This window comes from Arachis ipaensis, chromosome B8 (genome assembly GCF_059453495.1).
Source record: "Arachis ipaensis isolate K30076 ecotype BB chromosome B8, ASM5945349v1, whole genome shotgun sequence".
Classification (NCBI taxonomy): Eukaryota; Viridiplantae; Streptophyta; class Magnoliopsida; order Fabales; family Fabaceae; genus Arachis; species Arachis ipaensis.
This window is the reverse complement of record NC_142443.1, coordinates 59,284,277-59,304,431: the sequence shown is the minus strand read 5'-3', so window position 1 is coordinate 59,304,431 and position 20,155 is coordinate 59,284,277. Positions and strand designations below refer to the sequence as shown.

General features: G+C 35.6%; 1 non-coding gene and 1 pseudogene across 1 annotated transcript; both read left to right on the top strand.

Moving 5' to 3' along the window:
* The first annotated feature begins 12,147 nt into the window (after positions 1 to 12,147).
* Positions 12,148 to 12,255, top strand: LOC148548253 (small nucleolar RNA R71). The gene has a single exon (XR_015897666.1). It is a non-coding gene; the product is annotated as a small nucleolar RNA R71 (small nucleolar RNA).
* A 5,854-nt stretch (positions 12,256 to 18,109) lies between these two features.
* Positions 18,110 to 18,861, top strand: LOC148548252 (receptor-like protein 35; annotated as a pseudogene).
* The last annotated feature ends 1,294 nt before the right edge of the window (positions 18,862 to 20,155 follow it).

The window sequence follows — 20,155 nt, the reverse complement described above, 5'->3', positions numbered from 1 at the left end:
ATGCACATGTAAACCCAAGTAACTAGTTTAGTATAAATAGCACTTTTTACTATCTATTCAGGGGACTTTTGGAATCTCTAGACGTTTAGTCCTTAGACATTTGAGGCTGGCCACACGGCCATGCTTAGACTACATTCTCTTGTGTATTTTCTACGGTAGAGTTTCTACACCTCATAGATTAAGGTGCGGAGCTCTGCTGTTCTTCATGAATTAATGCAAGTACTATTATTTCTCTTTCAATTCACGCTTACTTCTTCTCCAAGATATACTCTCGTACTTAATTCAGTTAAGTCAGAATGAAGGGGTGATCGATGACAATCACCCACTATCTTCGTTAATCGCTTAGCCAAGATCCACGTGCCTGACAACCACAAGCAGTCTACATGATGTTCAACGTAGTCATTGGACGACAGCCGGAGTATAATCTCTTGGGTCTCTAATCCACGATTTGCATCGCCTCTCCTGACAACAGAGCATCCAAATCCATGAGATTAGAACCTTTGTGGTATAGGCTAGAACCAATTGGCAGCATTCCTGAGATCCAAAAAGTCTAAACCTTGTCTGTGGTATTCCGAGTAGGATCTAGAAAGGGATGACTGTGACGAGCTTCAAACTTGCGAATGTTGGGCGCAGTGACAGTGTGCAAAAGGATAGAGAGTTCCTATTCTGACGCTAGTGAGAACCGACAGATGATTAGCCGTGCGGTAGCTGTACCTGGTATTTTTCATCCGAGACGAGAAATCCGACAGTTGATTAGCCGTGCAGAAACCGTACCTGGTATTTTTCATCCGAGAGGATCATACAGCTTTCCATGGAAGGAAGAACGCATGATTGGATGAAGACAATAGGAAAGCAGAGGTTCAAAAGCAACAAAGCATCTCCAAACGCTTATCTGAAATTCCCACCAATGAATTTACATAAGTATCTTTATTTTATTTTATGTTTTATTTATCTTCTAATTATGAAAACCTCATAACCATTTGAATCCGCCTGACTAAGATTTACAGGATGACCATAGCTTGCTTCAAGCCGACAATCTCCGTGGGATCGACCCTTACTCACATAAGGTATTACTTGGACGACCTAGTGTACTTGCTGGTTAGTTGTGCAGAGTTGTGAAAAGTATGATCACAATTCCGTGCACCAAGTTTTTGGCGCCGTTGCCGGGGAATTGTTCGAGTTTGAACAATTGACGGTTCATCTTGTTGCTTAGATTGGATAATTTTATTTTATGTTTAAGCTTTTCTATTTTTATTTTCGAAAAAAAAATTATTTTTCTAAAAATTCATCAAAATTCTTAAGAATGAATTCCACCTTCGAGCTTCATGATGATTTGTTAAAGCTTGGCTGGCAATTAAGCCATGTCTAATCTTTTGGACCGAAGCTTTAACTTATCATTGCAGCTATTGAAGGAGCCTTTGAATTCTTAGTCATTGGATTGTTGTATGTATTTGTTATGCTAAAGCTTGGCTGGCCATTTGGCCATGTCTAATTCTTTTGGACTGAAGCTTTAGAATAACATTGCATGAACCTTTGGATTCTTAAATCTGATATTCTTATTTACAGTGTTTTACTAAAGCTTGGCTGGCCATTTGGCCATGTCTTATTAAAAAATTTTGAATTTCTTTATTTTCTATTTCCAAAAAGAATTTTTCGAAAAATATACAAAAAAAATTTAATAAAATCATAAAAACCACAAAAAAATTTATGTTTCTTGTTTGAGTCTAATGTCAAATTTTAAGTTTGGTGTCAACTGCATGTTTTTAATTTTTCTTAGATTTTCGAAAATTCATGCATGTGTTCTTCTTTGATCTTCAAGTTGTTCTTGATGATTTTCCTTGTTTGAACTTTAATTTTTCTTGTTTTGTGTCTTTTCTTGTTTTTCTTGTGCATTTTCGAATTATTAGTGTCTAAAGTTTAAAAATTTTTAAGTTTGGTGTCTTACATGTCTTTCTTTTCTTAAAAATTTTCAAAAATATGTTCTTGATGTTCATCATGATCTTCAAAGTATTCTTGGTGTTCATCTTGACATTCAAAGTGTTCTTGCATGCATTATTTGTTTTGATCTTAAATTTTTATGTCTTATGTCATTTTGTTGTTTTTCTCTCTCCTCATTAAAAATTCAAAAATAAAAAAAACATTTTCCTTATTTTACTCATAAATTTCGAAATTTTGGGTTGACTAGTCAAAGATTTTTTTAAAAATTAGTTGTTTCTTGTTAGTTAAGTCAAAATTTCAATTTAAAAATTCTATCTTTTTAAATCTTTTTCATTTTTCTTTCATGTTTTTCGAAAATTCTTCAAAATAAATTTTCATAATCTCTTTCTTATTTTTTATTTTCGAAATTATTGCTAACAATTAATGTTTTGATTCAAAAATTTCAAATTTGTTACTTTCTTGTTAAGAAAGGTTCAATCCTTAAATTCAAGAATCATATCTTTTAGTTTCTTGTTAGTCAAGTCATCAACTTTAATTTTCGAAAATCAAATCTTTTTAATTTCTTTTTCAAATCTTTTTCAAAATAAATTTCAATCATATCTTTTTAAAATTTTAATTTCAAAATCTTTTTCTAACTTCTTATCTTTTCAAAATTTAGTTTTCAAATCTTTTTCAATTAACTACTTGACTTTTTGTTTGATTTTAAAAAGTTTACTATTTCTTATCTTTTTCAAAATCACCTAACTACTTTTCTCTCTCATTAATTTCGAAAACTAACTAACAAATTTTTTTTCAAAAATCTTTTTAATTAATTAATTTATTTTTCAATTTGCTTTTATTTATTTTCTTAAATTTTGAATTCTAACTTATAATTAAAATAAAAACAAAAATATTTTTCTTTTCTTTTAAATTAATATTCAAATACTCTCTCTCTCTCATATCTTTCTATTCATTTTATTTATTTACTAACATTTCTCTTCTACTCATCTAATAATTTGAACCCTCTCTCTCTCTGTGTGTGTTCGAATTTCTTATTCTTCCTTCTTCATTCTATTCTTCCTTCCCTCTGACACATAAAGGAATCTCTATACTATGACATAGAGAATTCCTCTTCTTTTCTATTCTCTTCTTTTTCATATGAGCAGGAACAAGGATAAGGATATTCTTGTTGAAGCTGATCCTGAACCTGAAAGGACTCTGAAGAGAAAGCTAAGAGAAGCTAAAGCACAACACTTTGGAGAGGACCTTACAAAAAATTTTGAAAAAGAAGCAGACATGGCAGCCGAACCCAACAACAATGCTAGAGATGCAAGGAAGATGCTTGGTGACTTTACTGCACCAACTTCCAACTTCTAGGGAAAAAGCATCTCAATTCCTGCAATTGGAGCAAACAACTTTGAGCTTAAGCCTCAATTAGTTTCTCTAATGCAGGAGAATTGCAAGTTTCATGGACTTCCATTGGAAGATCCTTGTCAGTTCTTAGCTGAATTCTTGTAAATCTGTGACACTGTTAAGACTAATGGGGTTGATCTCGAGGTCTACAGACTTATGCTTTTTCCCTTTGTTGTAAGAGACAGAGCTAGGATATGGTTGGACTCATAACCTAAAAAAAGCCTGAACTCTTGGGAAAAGTTGGTCAATGCTTTCTTGGCAAAATTCTTTCCACCTCAAAAGATGAGCAAGCTTAGAGTGGAAGTCCAAACTTTCAAACAGAAGAAGGTGAATCCCTCTATGAAGCTTGGGAAAGATACAAGCAATTGATCAGAAGGTGTCCTTCTGACATGCTTTCAGAATGGAGCATCTTATGTATATTCTATGATGGTCTGTCTGAATTGTCCAAGATGTCATTGGACCACTCTGCTGGTGGATCTCTTCATCTGAAGAAAACACCTACAAAAGCCCAGGAACTCATTGAAATGGTTGCAAACAACCAGTTCATGTATACTTCTGAAAGAAATCCTGTGAATAATGGGATGACTCAGAAGAAAGGAGTTCTTGAGGTTGACACTCTGAATGCTATATTGGCTCAGAACAAAATATTGACTCAGCAAGTCAATATAATTTCTCAGAATTTGACTGGATTGCAAGCTACATCCAGCAGTACTAAAGAAGCCTCCTCTGAAGGAGAAGCTTATGACCCTGAGAATCCTACAATGGAAGAGGTGAATTACATGGGAAAATCCTATGGAAACACCTATAATCCTTCATGGAGAAATCATCCAAATTTCTCATGGAAGGATCAACAGAAGCCTCAACAAGGCTTCAATAATAATAATGGTGGGAGAAATAGGTTTGGAAATAGCAAGCATTTTCCATCATCTTCTCAGCAACAGACAGAGAATTCTAAGTGGAGTCTCTCTGACTTAGCAACCATAGTCTCTGATCTATCTAAGACCACTCTCAGTTTCATAACTGAAACAAGGTCCTCCATTAGAAATCTACAGGCACAAGTGGGTCAGCTGAGTAAAAGAGTTACTGAAACTCCTCCTAGTTCTCTCCTAAGCAATACAGAAGAGAATTCAAAGAGAGAGTGCAAGGCCATCAATATACCCAAAGTGGCCGAACCTATAGAGGAGGAAGAGGCAGTGATTTCCAGTAAGGAAGACCTCAATGGACGTCCACTGACCACTAAGGAGTTCCCTAATGAGGAACCAAAGGGATCTGAGGCTCATACAGAGACCATAGAGATTCCACTGAACTTACTGTTGCCATTCATGAGCTCTGATGAGCATTCTTCCTCTAAAGAGGATGAAAATACTGTTGAAGAGCAAATTGCTCAGTATCTTGGAGCAATCATGAAGCTGAATGCCAAGCTATTTGGTAATGAGACTTGGGAGGATGAACCTCCATTGCTCATCAATGAATTAAATGCCTTGGTTCAGCAGAATTACCTCAGAAGAAATTGGATCTCGGAAGATTCTTAATACCTTGTACCATAGGCACCATGACCTTTGAGAAGGCTCTGTGTGACCTGGGGTCAGGTATAAACCTCATGCCACTCTCTGTAATGGTAAAACTGGGGATCTTTGAGGTATAAGCTGCAAGAATCTTACTAGAGATGGCAGATAAATCAACGAAACAGGCTTATTGACTTGTAGAGGATGTCTTAGTGAAGGTTGAAGGCCTTTACATCCCTACTGACTTCATAATCCTAGACACTGGGAAGGATGAGGATGAATCCATCATCCTTGGAAGGCCCTTCCTAGCCACAGCAAGAGCTGTGATTAATGTGGACAGAGGAGAGTTGGTCCTGTAATTGCATGAGGACTACCTTGTGTAAAGATCAAGGATCTTCCCCTGTAACCATGGAGAAGAAGCATGAAAATATTCTCTCAATACAGAGTCAAATAGAGCCCCCATACTCAACTTCTAAGTTTGGTGTTGGGAGGCCACCATTAAGCTCTGAGTCTCTGTGAAGCTCTCTAAGAGCTCACTGTCAAGCTATTGACATTAAAGAAGCGCTTATTGGGAGGCAACCCAATGTTATTTAGTTATATTTATTTTTATAGACATTTGTTTTCCATTGCCATGTTATATTTTCTTTAGGTTGATGATTATGTGGAGTCATAAAAACAGCTGCAGAATTAAAGCGGAATCAAAAACAACATCAAAAATAGCACACCCTGGAGGACAGGCTTACTGGTGTTTAAACGCCAGTAAGGATAGCAGAATGGGCGTTTAACACCCATGCAGGCAGCATTCTGGGCGTTAAACGCCAGAATGGGCAGCATTCTTGGCGTTTAATGCCAGAAATGGCAGCATTCTGGGCATTCAGAAAAATGCCCAGTAAAGAAGGATTCCTGGCGTTTAATGCCAGCTGGCTGGGCGTTAAACGCCCAAAGAGGCAGTCAAGTGGGCGTTAAACGCCAGAAATGGTAGCATTCTGGGCATTTAGTGCCAGGATGACACAAGGGAGGTAGTTTTGTTTCCAATTTGATTTTTTTTTTCAATTTTTCATGTTTTAATTCATAATTTTCTGCATCAAACATATTTTAAACGTTCATCTTTCAATTTCTATTTTCCAAAATTAATAATATTTCCAATTCTTTTTAATTCTTTTTCAATTCTTTTCAAATCCTTCCAAAATGTTTTCAAAACTTACATATCTTTTCAAATTCTTTTCAACTCTTTTTTAATTTTTCTTGCATACAGTAATAAGTTTTCAAAATTAAATGTATCATTCTTCTTCTACTCCCTTCTATCTTCTTTTGCTCGAGGACGAGCAAACCTTCTAAGTTTGGTGTGAAAAAAAGCTTTGCTTTTTGTTTTTTCATAACCATTAATGGCACCTAAGGCCAGAAAAACCTGTAGGAAGAGGAGCAACAAAGGCAAGGAAGAGACATAGAGGAGCTCAAGAACTCCATTGGTTCGTCAAGAGGGAGAAGAAGCCACCATTACTAAGGTGGACCCGTTCTTTAATCTCCTTGTTTATTTTCCTTTCTGTTTTTGGTTTTTATGCTTTATGTTGTTGACTATGTTTGTGTCTTCATTACGTGATCATTAGTGTTTAGTGTCTACGTCTTAAAGCTATGAATGTTCCATGAATCTTTCACCTTTCTTAAATGAAAAATATTTTCTGAAAAAGAAAAAGAAGTACATGAATTTTGAATTCTATCTTGAAAATAGTTTAATTATTTTGATGTGGTGGCAATACTTTTTGTTTTCTGAATGAATGCTTGAACAGTGCATATTTTTTATAGTGAAGTTTATGAATATTAAAATTTTTGGCTCTTGAAAGAATAATGAAAAAGAGAAATGTTATTGATATTCTGAAAAATCATAAAATTGATTCTTGAAGAGAGAAAAAGCAGTGAAAAACACAAAGCTTGCGAAAGAAAAAAAAAAGAAAAAGAAAAAGCAAGCAGAAAAGCCAATAGCTCTTTAAGCCAAAAGACAAGAGCAAAAAGCCAATAACCCTTTCAACTAAAAGGCAAGGGTAAAAAGGATCCAAGGCTTTGAGCATTAATCGATAGGAAGGCCCAAAGTAATAAAAATCCTGGCCTAAGCGGCTAAATCAAGTTGTCCCTAACCATGTGCTTGTGTCATGAAGGTCCAAGTGAAAAGCTTGAGACTGAGTGGTTAAAGTCGTGATCCAAAGCAAAAAGAGTGTGCTTAAGAACTCTGGACACCTCTAACTGGGGACTCTAGCAAAGCTGAGTCACAATCTGAAAAGGTTCACCCAGTTATGTGTCTGTGGCATTTATGTATCCGGTGGTAATACTGGAAAACAAGATGCTTAGGGTCACGGCCAAGACTCATAAAGTAGCTGTGTTCAAGAATCAACATACTAAACTAGAAGAATCAATAACACTATCTGAATTCTGAGTTCCTATGGATGCCAATCATTCTGAACTTCAAAGGATAAAGTGAGATACCAAAACTGTTCAGAAGCAAAAAGCTACTAGTCCCGCTCATCTAATTAAAACTAATCTTCATTGATATTTTTGAAATTTATTGTATATTCTCTTCTTTTTATCCTATTTTGTTTTTAGTTGCTTGGGGACAAGCAACAATTTAAGTTTGGTATTGTGATGAGCGGATATTTTATACCCTTTTTCAGCCTCTGAATTAGATTTTTGTTCAGGTCCCTCAATTTCAGCCAGAAAATACCTGAAATCACAGAAAAACACACAAACTCATAGTAAAGTCCAGAAATGTGATTTTTGAATAAAAAATAATAAAAATATAATAAAAAGTAACTGAAACATACTAAAAACTATATAAGAACAGTGCCAAAAAGGGTATAAATTATCCGCTCATCACAACACCAAACTTAAATTGTTACTTGTCCTCAAGCAAAAAAAAAATAAAATAGGATAAAAAGAAGAGAATATACAATAAATTCCAAAAATATCAATGAAAATTAGTCTCAAATAGATGAGCGGGGCTATTAGCTTTTTGCTTCTGAACAGTTTTGGCATCTCACTTTATCCTTTGAAGTTCAGAATGATTGGCATCTATAGGAACTCAAAACTCAGATAGTGTTATTGATTCTCCTAGTTCAGTATGTTGATTCTTGAACATAGTTACTTTATGAGTCTTGGCCGTGACCCTAAGCATTTTGTTTTCCCGTATTACCACCGGATACATAAATGCCACAGAAACATAACTGGGTGAACCTTTTCAGATTGTGACTCAGCTTTGCTAGAGTCCCCAATTAGAGGTGTCCAGAGTTCTTAAGCACACTCTTTTTACTTTGGATCACGACTTTAACTGCTCAGTCTCAAGCTTTTCACTTGACACCTTCACGCCATAAGCACATGGTTAGGGACAGCTTGATTTAGCCGCTTAGGCCAGGATTTTATTCCTTTGGGCCCTCCTATCCATTAATGCTCAAAGCCTTGAATCCTTTTTACCCTTGCCTTTTAGTTTAAAGGGTTATTGGCTTTTTGCTCTTGCCTTTTGGTTTAAAGAGCTATTGGCTTTTTCTGCTTGCTTTTCTTTTTCTTTATGTTTTTCTTTTTTTTTTTGCCAATTTTTTTCCGCAAGCCTTTGCTTTTCACTGCTTTTTCTTGCTTCAAGAATCAATTTTATGATTTTTCAGATTATCAATAACATTTCTCTTTTTTCATTATTCTTTCAAGAGCCAACAATTTTAACATTCATAAACTTCACCATCAAAAATATGCACTGTTCAAGCATTCATTCAGAAAACAAAAAGTGTTGCCACCACATCAAAATAATTAAGCTAACTTCAAGATAGATTTCGAAATCATGCACTTCTTGTTCTTTTTCAATTAAAAACATTTTTTATTTAAGAAAGGTGATGTATTCATGGAATCATTCATAGCTTTAAGACATAGGCATTAAACATTAATGATCGTGTAATAAAAACACAAACATAGATAAAACATAAAGCATAGAAAATCGAAAAACAGAAAAATAAGAACAAGAAAATTAAAGAACGGGTCCACCTTAGTGATGGCGGCTAGTTCTCCCTCTTGAAGATCCTATGGAGTGCTTGAGCTCCTCTATGTCTCTTCCTTGCCTTTGTTGCTCCTCTCTCATGGCCTTTTGGTCCTCTCTGATTTCATGGAGGATGATGGAGTGCTCTTGGTGCTCCATTCTTAGTTGCTCCATGTTGGAACTCAAATCTCCTAAAGAGGTGTTGAGTTGCTCCCAATAGTTGTGTGGAGGAAAATGTATCCCTTGAGATATATCAGGGATTTCTTGATGAGGAACTTCCTCATGCTCTTGTTGAGGTCCATGAATGGGCTCTCTTGTTTGCTCCATCCTTTTCTTAGTGATGGGATTGTCCCCTTCAATGTGGATGTCTTCCTCTATGACAATTCCAGCTAAATTGCATAGGTGACAGATGAGATGAGGGAAGGCTAACCTTGCCAAAATTGAGGGCTTGTCAGCTACTTTGTATAGTTTTAGAGATATGATCTCATGAACTTCCACTTCCTCTCCAATCATGATACTATAAATCATGATAGCCCGGTCCACAGTAACTTTGGACCAGTTGCTAGTGGGAATGATAGAGCGTTGGATGAACTCCAACCATCCCATAGCCACAGGCTTGAGGTCAGGCCTTCTCAATTGAACCGGCTTGCCTCTTGAGTCTCTCTTCCATTGTGCTCCTTCCACACAGATGTCCATGAGGACTTGGTCCAACCTTTGATCATAGTTGACTCTTCTAGTGAAAGGATGAGGATCTCCTCTCATGATTGGAAAGTTGAATGCCAACCTTATAGTTTTCAGACTGAAATCCAAGTATTTCCCCCAAACCATTGTGAGCCAATTCTTTGGGTTCGGGTTCACACTTTGATCATGGTTCTTAGTGATCCATGCATTAGCATAGAACTCTTGAACCATTAAGATCCTGACTTGTTGGATGGGGTTGGTGAGAGTTTCCCAACCTCTTCTTCGAATCTCACGTCGGATCTCCAGATATTCACTCTTTTTGAGCATGAAGAGGACCTCGGGGATCACCTTTTTATTAGCCACAACTTCATAGAAGTGGTCTTGATGGACCTTTGAGATGAATCTCTCCATCTCCCATGACTCGAAGGTGGAAGCAATTCCCTTTCCTTTCCTCTTTCTAGAGGTTTTTCCGGCCTTAGGTGCCATTAATGGTTATGGAAAAATAAAAAGCAGAGCTTTTTCCACACCAAACTTAAAATTTTTGCTCGTCCTCGAGCAAAAGAAGAAAGAAAGGAGGAGAAGAAGAAGAAATGGAGGAGATGGAAAGGTGTGTTGGGTTCGGCCAAGGGAGGGAAAAGTGTGTGTGATGTGTAAAAATGAAGGTGGAAAGGAGGGGTATTTATAGGGTAAGAGAGAGGGGGAATTCGTGTATGAGGACTTGGGTTTGGGAGGAAAATGGTTTGAATTTGAATGGTAGTAGGTAGTGTTGGTGGGTTATGGGGAAGAGGGTAGGATGTGAGTGGTGAAGGGATTATGGGGAAGAGGTGGTGATTGGATTGGTCAAGGGTGTTTGGGGAAGAATGTTATTGAAAGGTGTGAAGAGGAGAGAAAGAGAGGTGGGGTAGGTGGGGATCCTGTGGAGTCCACAGATCCTGAGGTGTCAAGGAATTTAGGTCCCTGCACCATTCTGGCATTTAAACGCCCATTGTGTGCCAATTCTGGCATTTAACGCCAGCTCTGTTACCTTTTCTGGCATTAAACGCCAATTTGCTGCCCCTTTCTCGCATTTAACGCCAGCCAGACACCCTTTTCTGGCGTTAAACGACAGTCTGCCTGCCTATTCTGGCGTTTAACACCAACCTTCAGCCAGACACCCTTTTCTGGCGTTAAACACTAGTCTGCCTGCCAATTCTGGCATTTAACGTCCAGAATACTGCCAGGCTGGGCGTTAAACGCCCATTCTGCTATCCTTACTGGCGTTTAAACGCCAGTAAGCCTGTCCTCCAGGGTGTGCTATTTTTTATGCTGTTTTTGATTCCTTTTTAATTCTGCAGTTGTTTTTGTGACTCTACATGATCATCTACCTAAAAAAATAGAAAATAACAATGCAAAACAAATAAATATAATTAAATAAAATTGGGTTGCCTCCCAATAAGCGCTTCTTTAATGTCAATAGCTTGATAGTGAGCTCTTAAAGAGCTTCACAGAGACTCAGAGCTTAATGGTGGCCTCCCAACACCAAACTTATTGAACCAAAGCATTCAGTTCATTGATGAGCAATGGAGGTTCATCCTCCCAAGTCTCATTACCAAATAACTTGGCATTCAGCTCCATGATTGCTCCTAGATACAGAGCAACTTGCTCTTCAATAATGTCTTCATCCTCTTTAGAGGAAGAATACTCATCAGAGCTCATAAGTGGCAACAGTATGTCCAATGGAATCTCTATGATCTCTGTATGAGGCTCAAATTCCTTTGGTTCCTCATGAGGGAACTCCATAGTGGTCAGTGGACGTCCATTGAGGTCTTCCTCACTAGGATTCACTGCCTTTCCCTCCTCCTCTATAGGTTCGGCCATGTTGGACATATTGATGGCCTTGCACTCTCTCTTTGGATTCTCTTCTGTATTGCATGGGAGAGTACTTGGAGGGAGTTCAGTAACTCTTTTACTCAGCTGACCCACTTGTGCCTTCAAATTTCTTATGGAGGACCTTGTTTCAGTCATGAAACTGTAAGTGGTCTTAGATAGATCAGAGACTATGGTTGCTAAGTCAAAGAGGCTCTGCTTAGAATTCTCTGTCTGTTGCTGAGAAGATGATGGGAAAGGTTTGCTATTGCCAAACTGAATTCTACCACCATTATTATTGAAGCCTTGATTCGGCTTCTGCTGATCCTTCCATGAGAAATTTGGATGATTTCTCCATAAAGGATAATAAGTGTTTCCATAGGATTCTCCCATGTAATTCACTTCTTCCATTCCAGGATTTTCAGGATCATAAGCTTCTCCATCAGAGGAGGCTTCTTTAGTACTGCCGGATGTAGCTTGCAATCCAGTCAGATTCTGAGAAATCATATTGACTTGCTGTGTCAATATTTTGTTCTAAGCCAATATGGTATTCAGAGTGTCAACCTCAAGAACTCCTTTCTTCCGAGTCATCCCATTATTCACAGAATTTCTTTCAGAAGTGTACATGAACTGGTTATTTACAACCATCTCAATGAGTTCCTGGGCTTCTGCAGGCATCTTCTTCAAATGAAGAGATCCACCAACAGAGTGGTCCAATGACATCTTGGACAATTCAGATAGATCATCATAAAATATACATAAGATGCTCCATTCTGAAAGCATGTTAGAAGGACACCTTCTGATCAATTGCTTGTATCTTTCCCAAGCTTCATAGAGGGATTCACCTTCCTTCTGTCTGAAGGTTTGGACTTCCACTCTAAGCTTGCTCAACTTTTGAGGTGAAAAGAACTTGGCCAAGAAAGCATTGACTAACTTTTCCCAAGAGTTCAGGCTTTCTTTAGGTTGTGAGTCCAACCATGTCCTAGCTCTGTCTCTTACAGCAAAGGAGAAAAGCATAAGTCTGTAGACCTCGGGATTAACCCCATTGGTCTTAACAGTGTCACAGATTTGCAAGAATTCAGCTAAGAACTGATGAGGATCTTCCAATGGAAGTCCATGAAACTTGCAATTCTACTGCATTAGAGAAACTAATTGAGGCTTAAGCTCAAAGTTGTTTGCTCCAATTGCAGGAATTGAGATGCTTCTTCCATAGAAGTCGGAAGAGGGTGCAGTAAAGTCACCAAGCATCTTCCTTGCATCTCTACCATTGTTATTGGGTTTGGCTGCCATGTCTTCTTCTTTTTCAAAAATTTCTGTAAAGTTCTCTCCAGAGTGTTGTGCTTTAGTTTCTCTTAGCTTCCTCTTCAGAGTCCTTTTAGGTTCAGGATCAGCTTCAACAAGAATGTCGTTATCCTTGTTCCTGCTCATATGAAAAAGAAGAGAACAGAAAAGAAGAGGAATCCTCTATGTCACAGTATAGATATTCCTTTATGTAAGTAGAAGAATAGAAGAATGAGGTAGAGAGAGAATAAGAAGAATTCGAACACAGAGAGAGGGAGAGGGTTCGAATTATTAGTAGAAGAGAAGTGTTAGTGATTAGATAAAATAAATAGAAAGAGAAGAGAGGGAGAGAATTCGAATATTAGTTTAAAATAAAAGAAAAATATTTTTGTTTTTATTTTAATTATAAGTAGTATTAGAATTTATTAAAAGAAATAAAATAAAATTAGAATTTAAAATAATTAGTTAATTAAAAAAAGATTTTTGAAAAAATGTTAATTATTTTCGAAAATTAGAGAGAGAGAAAAGTAGTTAGGTGGTTTTGAAAAAGATAAGAAACAGTAAACTTTTAAAAATCAAACAAAACAAACAAGTAATTAGTGAAAAAGGTTTGAAAATCGATTTTGAAAAGATAAGAAGTTAGAAAAAGATTTTGAAATTAGATTTTGAAAAAGATATTATTGAAATTTCTTTTGAAAAATATTTGAAAAGGAAATGAAAAAGATTTGATTTTTGAAATTAAAGTTGATGACTTGACTAAGAAGATACTAAAAGATATGATTCTAGAATTTAAAAATTGAACTTTTCTTAACAGGAAAGTAACAACTTGAAATTTTTGAATCAAAACATTAAATGTTAGTAAGATTTTCGAAAATTATGAAATAAAATTAAGAAAAAGATTTTGAAAATCAATTTTAAAAATTTTTGAAAAACATTAAAAGAAAAATGAAAAAAATTTTGAAAAATTTTAAGAAAGAATTTGAAAATATCAAAAGAAAATTGAAAAAGATTTGATTTTGAAAAAAGATTTGAAAAGATAGAATTTTTAAATTGAAATTTATGAGTAAAATAAGGAAAGACATATTTTTTTATTTTTGAATTTTTAATGATGAGAGAGAAAAACACCAAATTGAAACAAAACATAAAAATTTAAGATCAAAACAACTAATGCGTGCAAGAACACTTTGAATGTCAAGATGAATACCAAGAATACTTTGAAGATCATGATAAACATCAAGAACATATTTTTGAAAAATTTTTAAGAAAAGAAACACATGCAAGACACCAAACTTAGAAATTTTTATTGTTTAGACACTATGAATTCGAAAATGCATATGAAAAACAACAAAAAAAAAAAACAAGAAAATCACAAGATTAAACAAAGAAGATCATCAAGAACAACTTGAAGATCAAGAAAGAACACAATGCATGAGTTTTCGAAAATTAAAGAAAAATCAAACATGCAATTGACACCAAACTTAAAATTTGACCCTAGACTCAAACAAGAAACATAAAATTTTTTTTTTTTGGTTTTCATGATTTTATTAATTTTTTTTTGTATTTTACAAAAATTATGTTTGGAAAAAGAAAATAAAGAAATTCAAAATTTTTAATAAGAATTTTAGGATTCATACCATGTTGATCTAAAGCTCCAGTAAAAAAAAAAATTAGACATGGCCAATGGCCAGCCAAGCTTTAGCGTAGAATTATAAATGAGAATCCAAAGGTGCATGAAATGTTATTCTAAAGCTTCGATCCAACAGAGTTAGGCATGGCCAAATGGCCAGCCAAGCTTTAACATAACAAATACATACAACAATCCATTGAATATGATAAGTTAAAGCTCCAGTCCAAAAGATTTAGAGATGGCTTAATAGCCAGCCAAGCTTTAACGTATCATCATGAAGCTTGCAGGTGGAATTCATTCTTAAAAATTTTGATGAATTTTTTAGAAAACTAAATATATTTTTTTTTCGAAAATAAATAAAAAAACTCGAACAAGATAAACCGTCAGTTGTTCAAACTCGAACAATCCCCGGCAACGGCACCAAAAACTTGGTGCACGAAATTGCAATCACACTTTCACAACTCTGCACAACTAACCAGCAAGTGCACTGGGTCGTCCAAGTGATACCTTACGTGAGTAAGGGTCGATCCCACGGAGATTGTCGGCTTGAAGCAAGCTATGGTCATCCTATAAATCTTAGTCAGGCAGATTCAAATGGTTATGGAGTTTTGATAATTAAAAGATAAATAAAACATAAAATAAGATAGAGATATTTATGTAATTCATTGGTGGGAATTTCAGATAAGCGTATGGAGATGCTTTGTTGCTCCTGAACCTCTGTTTTCCCATTGCCTTCTTCTAATCATGCGTGCTCCCTTCCATGGCAAGTTGTATGATCCTCTCGAATGAAAAATACCAGGTACGATCTCTGCACAGCTAATCAACAGTCGGATTTCTCGTCTCGGAAGAAAAATACTATGTACAGCTACCGCACGACTAATCATCTGTCGGTTCCTGCTAGCGTCGGAATAGGATCTCTCTATCCTTTTGCACACTGTCAATGCGCCCAACATTCGCAGGTTTGAAGCTCATAACATTCATCCTTTCCCGGATCCTACATGGAATACCACAGACAAGGTTTAGACTTTCCGGATCTCAGGAATGCTGCCAATGGTTCTAGCCTATACCACGGAGATACTAATCTCACGGACTCGGTCCATGTATTAGAAACCCAAGAGAATATACTCCGGCTGTCGTCCAATGACTACGTTGAACATCATGTAGACCGCTTGTGGTTGTCAGGCACGCGGATCTTGGCTAAGCGAGTAACGAAGATAGTGGGTGATTGTCACGGGTCACCCCTTCATTCTAACTTAATTGAATTAAGTACAAGAGTATATCTTGGAGAAGTAGGCGTGAATTGAAGGAAAAATAATAATACTTGCATTAATTCATGAAGAACAGCAAAGCTCCACACCTTAATCTATGAGGTGTAGAAACTCCACCGTAGAAAATACATAAGTGAAAAAGGTCTAGGCATGGCCGTGAGGCCAGCTTCCAAATGTGAACAATGGCATAAGCTCTAAAAGAGTCCAAAGATGTGAATACAATAGTAAAAAGTGCTATTTAAACTAAACTAGTTACTAGGGTTTACAGGAAATAAGTAACTAAGTGCAGATGGTGCAGAAATCTACTTCTGGGGCCCACTTGGTGTGTGCTTTGGCTGAGCATTGAGTTTTACACGTGCATAGGCCATTCTTGGAGTTAAACGTTAGCTTGGGTGCCAGTTTGGGCGTTATACGCCAGAAATCTCAGGTGGGCGTTTGAACGTCAGTTTGGTCCATTAAATCTCGGGCAAAGTTTGGACTTCTATATATTGCTGGAAATTGATTGGCAATTTGATTCGCAATAGTTAAAGTCAGGTTTAGATGACGACCAATTCTACCTGTTCAACTGCATTTTTAATATGTATACTGTCATATTCATAAAAAAATATATTTACATATAATGTGAACAAATAGAAATTTATATTCATTTTTTTTTTTTACAAATGCTTAGTATTACCGAGCTAATAATATATAAATAACATGAATTATAGAATGATTCACTATTATTTTTTACTGGATTTTTTTTTTTTTTTGCAGTGTTGAATCGAATATATAGGATCAAACTAGATCGAGAAGAATCAGATCGAGAATCTTCTTTGAATCATGTGTGTTTTGGAATTAAAGTAATTGTAATGATTACTTAAAAAAAAAAATCCGAAGAGTTAGGGTGTAATAAGCAGTAATTGAATCCTCCTATACTTTCTAGTGTTATATATATAGGACTTCAAATACTGCTATGTTATGTATTGATGATGTGATTTTTTTTTTTCAAAAAGTTAAAATATCGGTTTAAAATACAAGCAAGCATTAAATAAAAATTGTGAGCCTGCAAAAATCAAATGAACCAAAATAAATTATTATCCATGAACAACATATTATAAAGTTAATAAGTGTTGCAATAGCGCAATCAATTTGTCTCATTATTTATCACGAACTTCACGCAATAAATAATATATCTTCCAAAACACATGAAATGTATGAGAAACTCAATATAGCCACACACCACTCACCAGTTACTATTGTAATCAACTTTGAGTGGAAACTCATATTCGACCAAAGTGCAAATAGGGAAAGCAAATTGGTTGATACCATGCAATGATGCAAATATATTATATATAGAAAGGGCACGTGAAACTTGCTTGTGACCACGTGTATATCCCATCATTGTTTAATGCTGATGAACAACCCACATGAAATCTGAGGCATCAGTCACATGGATTTCAAATATATTTTTTAGTAATTAAAATTCAATACATGTAATTGATTAAACTGTATTATTTTTGTCAAAATTAAATCACAAATTGATTTGGCCAAAAAATCAATAAGCCAAATCTTGAATCGGTCAAAATTAATACTATTTTTATAAAATAACTATAATATTCCTATTATAGAAAACGACTAAAATACTTTTATATATATATATATATATATATAAATTTAGAGAATCCTAAATCCTATCCCTTCTCTTCTCTTTATGTCATCGTAGAATTAAAATTTAGGGTTCTCAAAATTAATTATAAGAGTATTTTAATCATTTTCTATAACAAAAGTATTGTAATCATTTTTTATAAAAAAAATATTAATTTAAACAAATTTAAAATTTGATTCATCGATTTTTTGGTCAAATCAATTTATCCGATCTAATTTTAATGAAAATAATCTAGTTTAATTGATTACATATGTTAACTTATAATCGCTAAAAAATATCTTTAAAAAAAATGTTTTAAATATTTTTATCTAGGTGGCTCTCAAATTTTATAACATTACCGGTGTTCAAAATCTGCCTTGATTCAAAATTTGAAATATATTTTATAGGGTTTTAATTTGTTACTTTTATTCAACGTAATTTTTGGATGGATAGTTTAATCTGGCCTTATAATCATGACTAAAATACACATTTTATAAATAAATTAATAATAAAATATTATATTTTATATTTTAATCAATATTTTTATTTAAAATAATTTATTTTAATATAATTGTTACGTGACATTTATTAAATTTAATTTTTAAAAAATAAAATTTTATTATTTTGTTATACAAAATTTTAAAAATTTACATCGATCAAATTATTAGTTTAGCTTAGTTTATTTGCTGTCGAATTCAATTCTTTGTAATTGACTTGATAAAACATTAGGATTGACCCGACCTAATCCAACCACGTACTATACTATTACATATTTTTATTTTCAATTTTTATTTTCATATAGTGAAAATATATATTGTAGAATGGTGTTATGTAAATTTTTATAATGGTCCTTGAGATTGACAAAATTATTCAATTTGGTTATTGAGGTTCTAATTGCACTATAATGGTCTTCCAGATTCAACTTCGGACACCATAATGGCCCCTAGACATATTTCCAACGATGAGTCACCCATTTCAATGATGACATGGCTACAGTGTGCCATGCTGGCACCTGCAACGACGTTGTACCTTATTTGGTCCCTCCATCTCTATTTAACCCTAATTCTCTTTGCTCCCTCCTTCTTTACGGTAACTTCTAGTGCTTCTTCCTCTTTTTTTGTCATTATTCCTCGATTACAATAACCTCACCGAAGCTATCCCTGTCACCTTCAACGGTCTTAAGAACTTGAAGAGGTTGGAGCTTCTATCCAACAAGCTCCAGGGTTTGGTTCCTCCATACATGAGTCTCCTTAACAAAATTAATTATCTCCACACCAGCGACAATTTTCTGATAGGAGAATTGTTAATGCTAGCTGCTGGCTTCCCAAGTTCTGATTTTGATGAGGAATAACAAATTGAGCGAAGTAATAAAACTAAGAGTGTTGAAAAACCTGCAGGATTTGCAGATTTTGGCCGGATTTGAGTTCGAACAAGCTGAGTGGGCCAGTTCCTTTTGCTCTTTTCGAGCTTTCACCGTTGCAGCAATTAACGTAATGTTGTCTTTCAATGAGTTTTCTTCAGTGGAAGAAAATTTTGCAGGATTTGAGAAGAGCGGATTGATCGCGGTAGACATAAGCAACAACAAGCTTAGGGGTACTTTGCGATGGTTCATGGCGTGGATGCCTAAGCTTTCAGCATTATTGCTAGAGAACAATAAGTTGAGTGGCATGATACCAAGGGAGTATTAATCATTGATATGAAGAAGAAGAAGGATAATAAAAAGAAAAAAAGGAGGAAGAAGACGAAGGAGGAGGTAACGTTCACAAAGGGACCAATGAATGTTAGGGTTTAATAGAGAAGGAAGGACTAAATCAGGTACAAATTGTAATCTACACTACAAGAAAAATGTCCTGTCGGCACACTTTTTTCTTATCACACTTTAAACGTGAGGGTGGCGACTGATTTATGATTTGGCCATGCTTTCTTTTGCCACGCTTCAAAAGCATGGCTGTAGTGGGCAACCAGCATACTTTTATGAGGGTGGCGATAGAATAGGTAGTTGGCCATGAGTTTGAGGCGTACAAATAGGTACACTTTTAAAGCGTGGCTAATTTTTCTTCCTACGGTCACATTTTTAAAGTATGCCCATATCCTCTAATTATTTGAGCACCTTAAAAAAGCGTAGTGACAGAGTTCCAACGAAAAATTTAATTTTCCACCAATTTTTTTTCAAACACTTTAATTTTTTCCAAATTTTCACTTTAACTCTAAAGAAGTGATAACTATTTCATCACTACTCAAGCCGTCGCACACAGCTGCCCTTCATCTTCATCACTGCCAATGAGAACCGTCATACCTAGCTGCCCTCTCTCCAATGAGAACCATTGCACCCAGCTGCCCTCTCTCCTAGCCTTCCATCTTCATCATTTCTGAGAACCCTCGCATCTAGCCCTCTCTCTGAGCCCTCTATTGCAACCCTCTTTCGTACCCTCAACACAAGCCTCCTCGTCAGATTCGCAACCCTCACACCCTCTCTCAGAACCCTCCATCGGCGCTGCTCCGTTGGCGGACCCTGCATTGGCGTGCTCTCCCTCAACGGTCTCTCTCTCGCAAACCCTAAACACTAAAGACACTTCCTTTCTCTCACTTCTCCCTCAACTGTTGCTACCTCTCCCTCAATCAACGCTCAACCCTCACAGTAAACACTACACTATTTTCTATTCACAGTAAACACTACACTTAGGTATGCATTCTCGTTCTTCATGTTCTATTAGTTGCCCTTTTTTGTTTCTAGAACTTAAGTCGCTTGTTTTATTTTACCCAAATATTTGTTATTTTTTTTATCTTCCTCTGTAAATTGAATGTATTTATTTCAAACGATGGTACTTTGTACGGTGTTTTGTGTCATTTTCTGAAACCATTGAACTTTGGCTTTAGAATTTTCCTAATGGAATGGTATTGATAGTGTGTTGTGTTGTTGCTTTGATAAGTTGTGTTTCTTGTTCATGGGCTAGGTATTCATATACTCATTAGAGCGTGGAA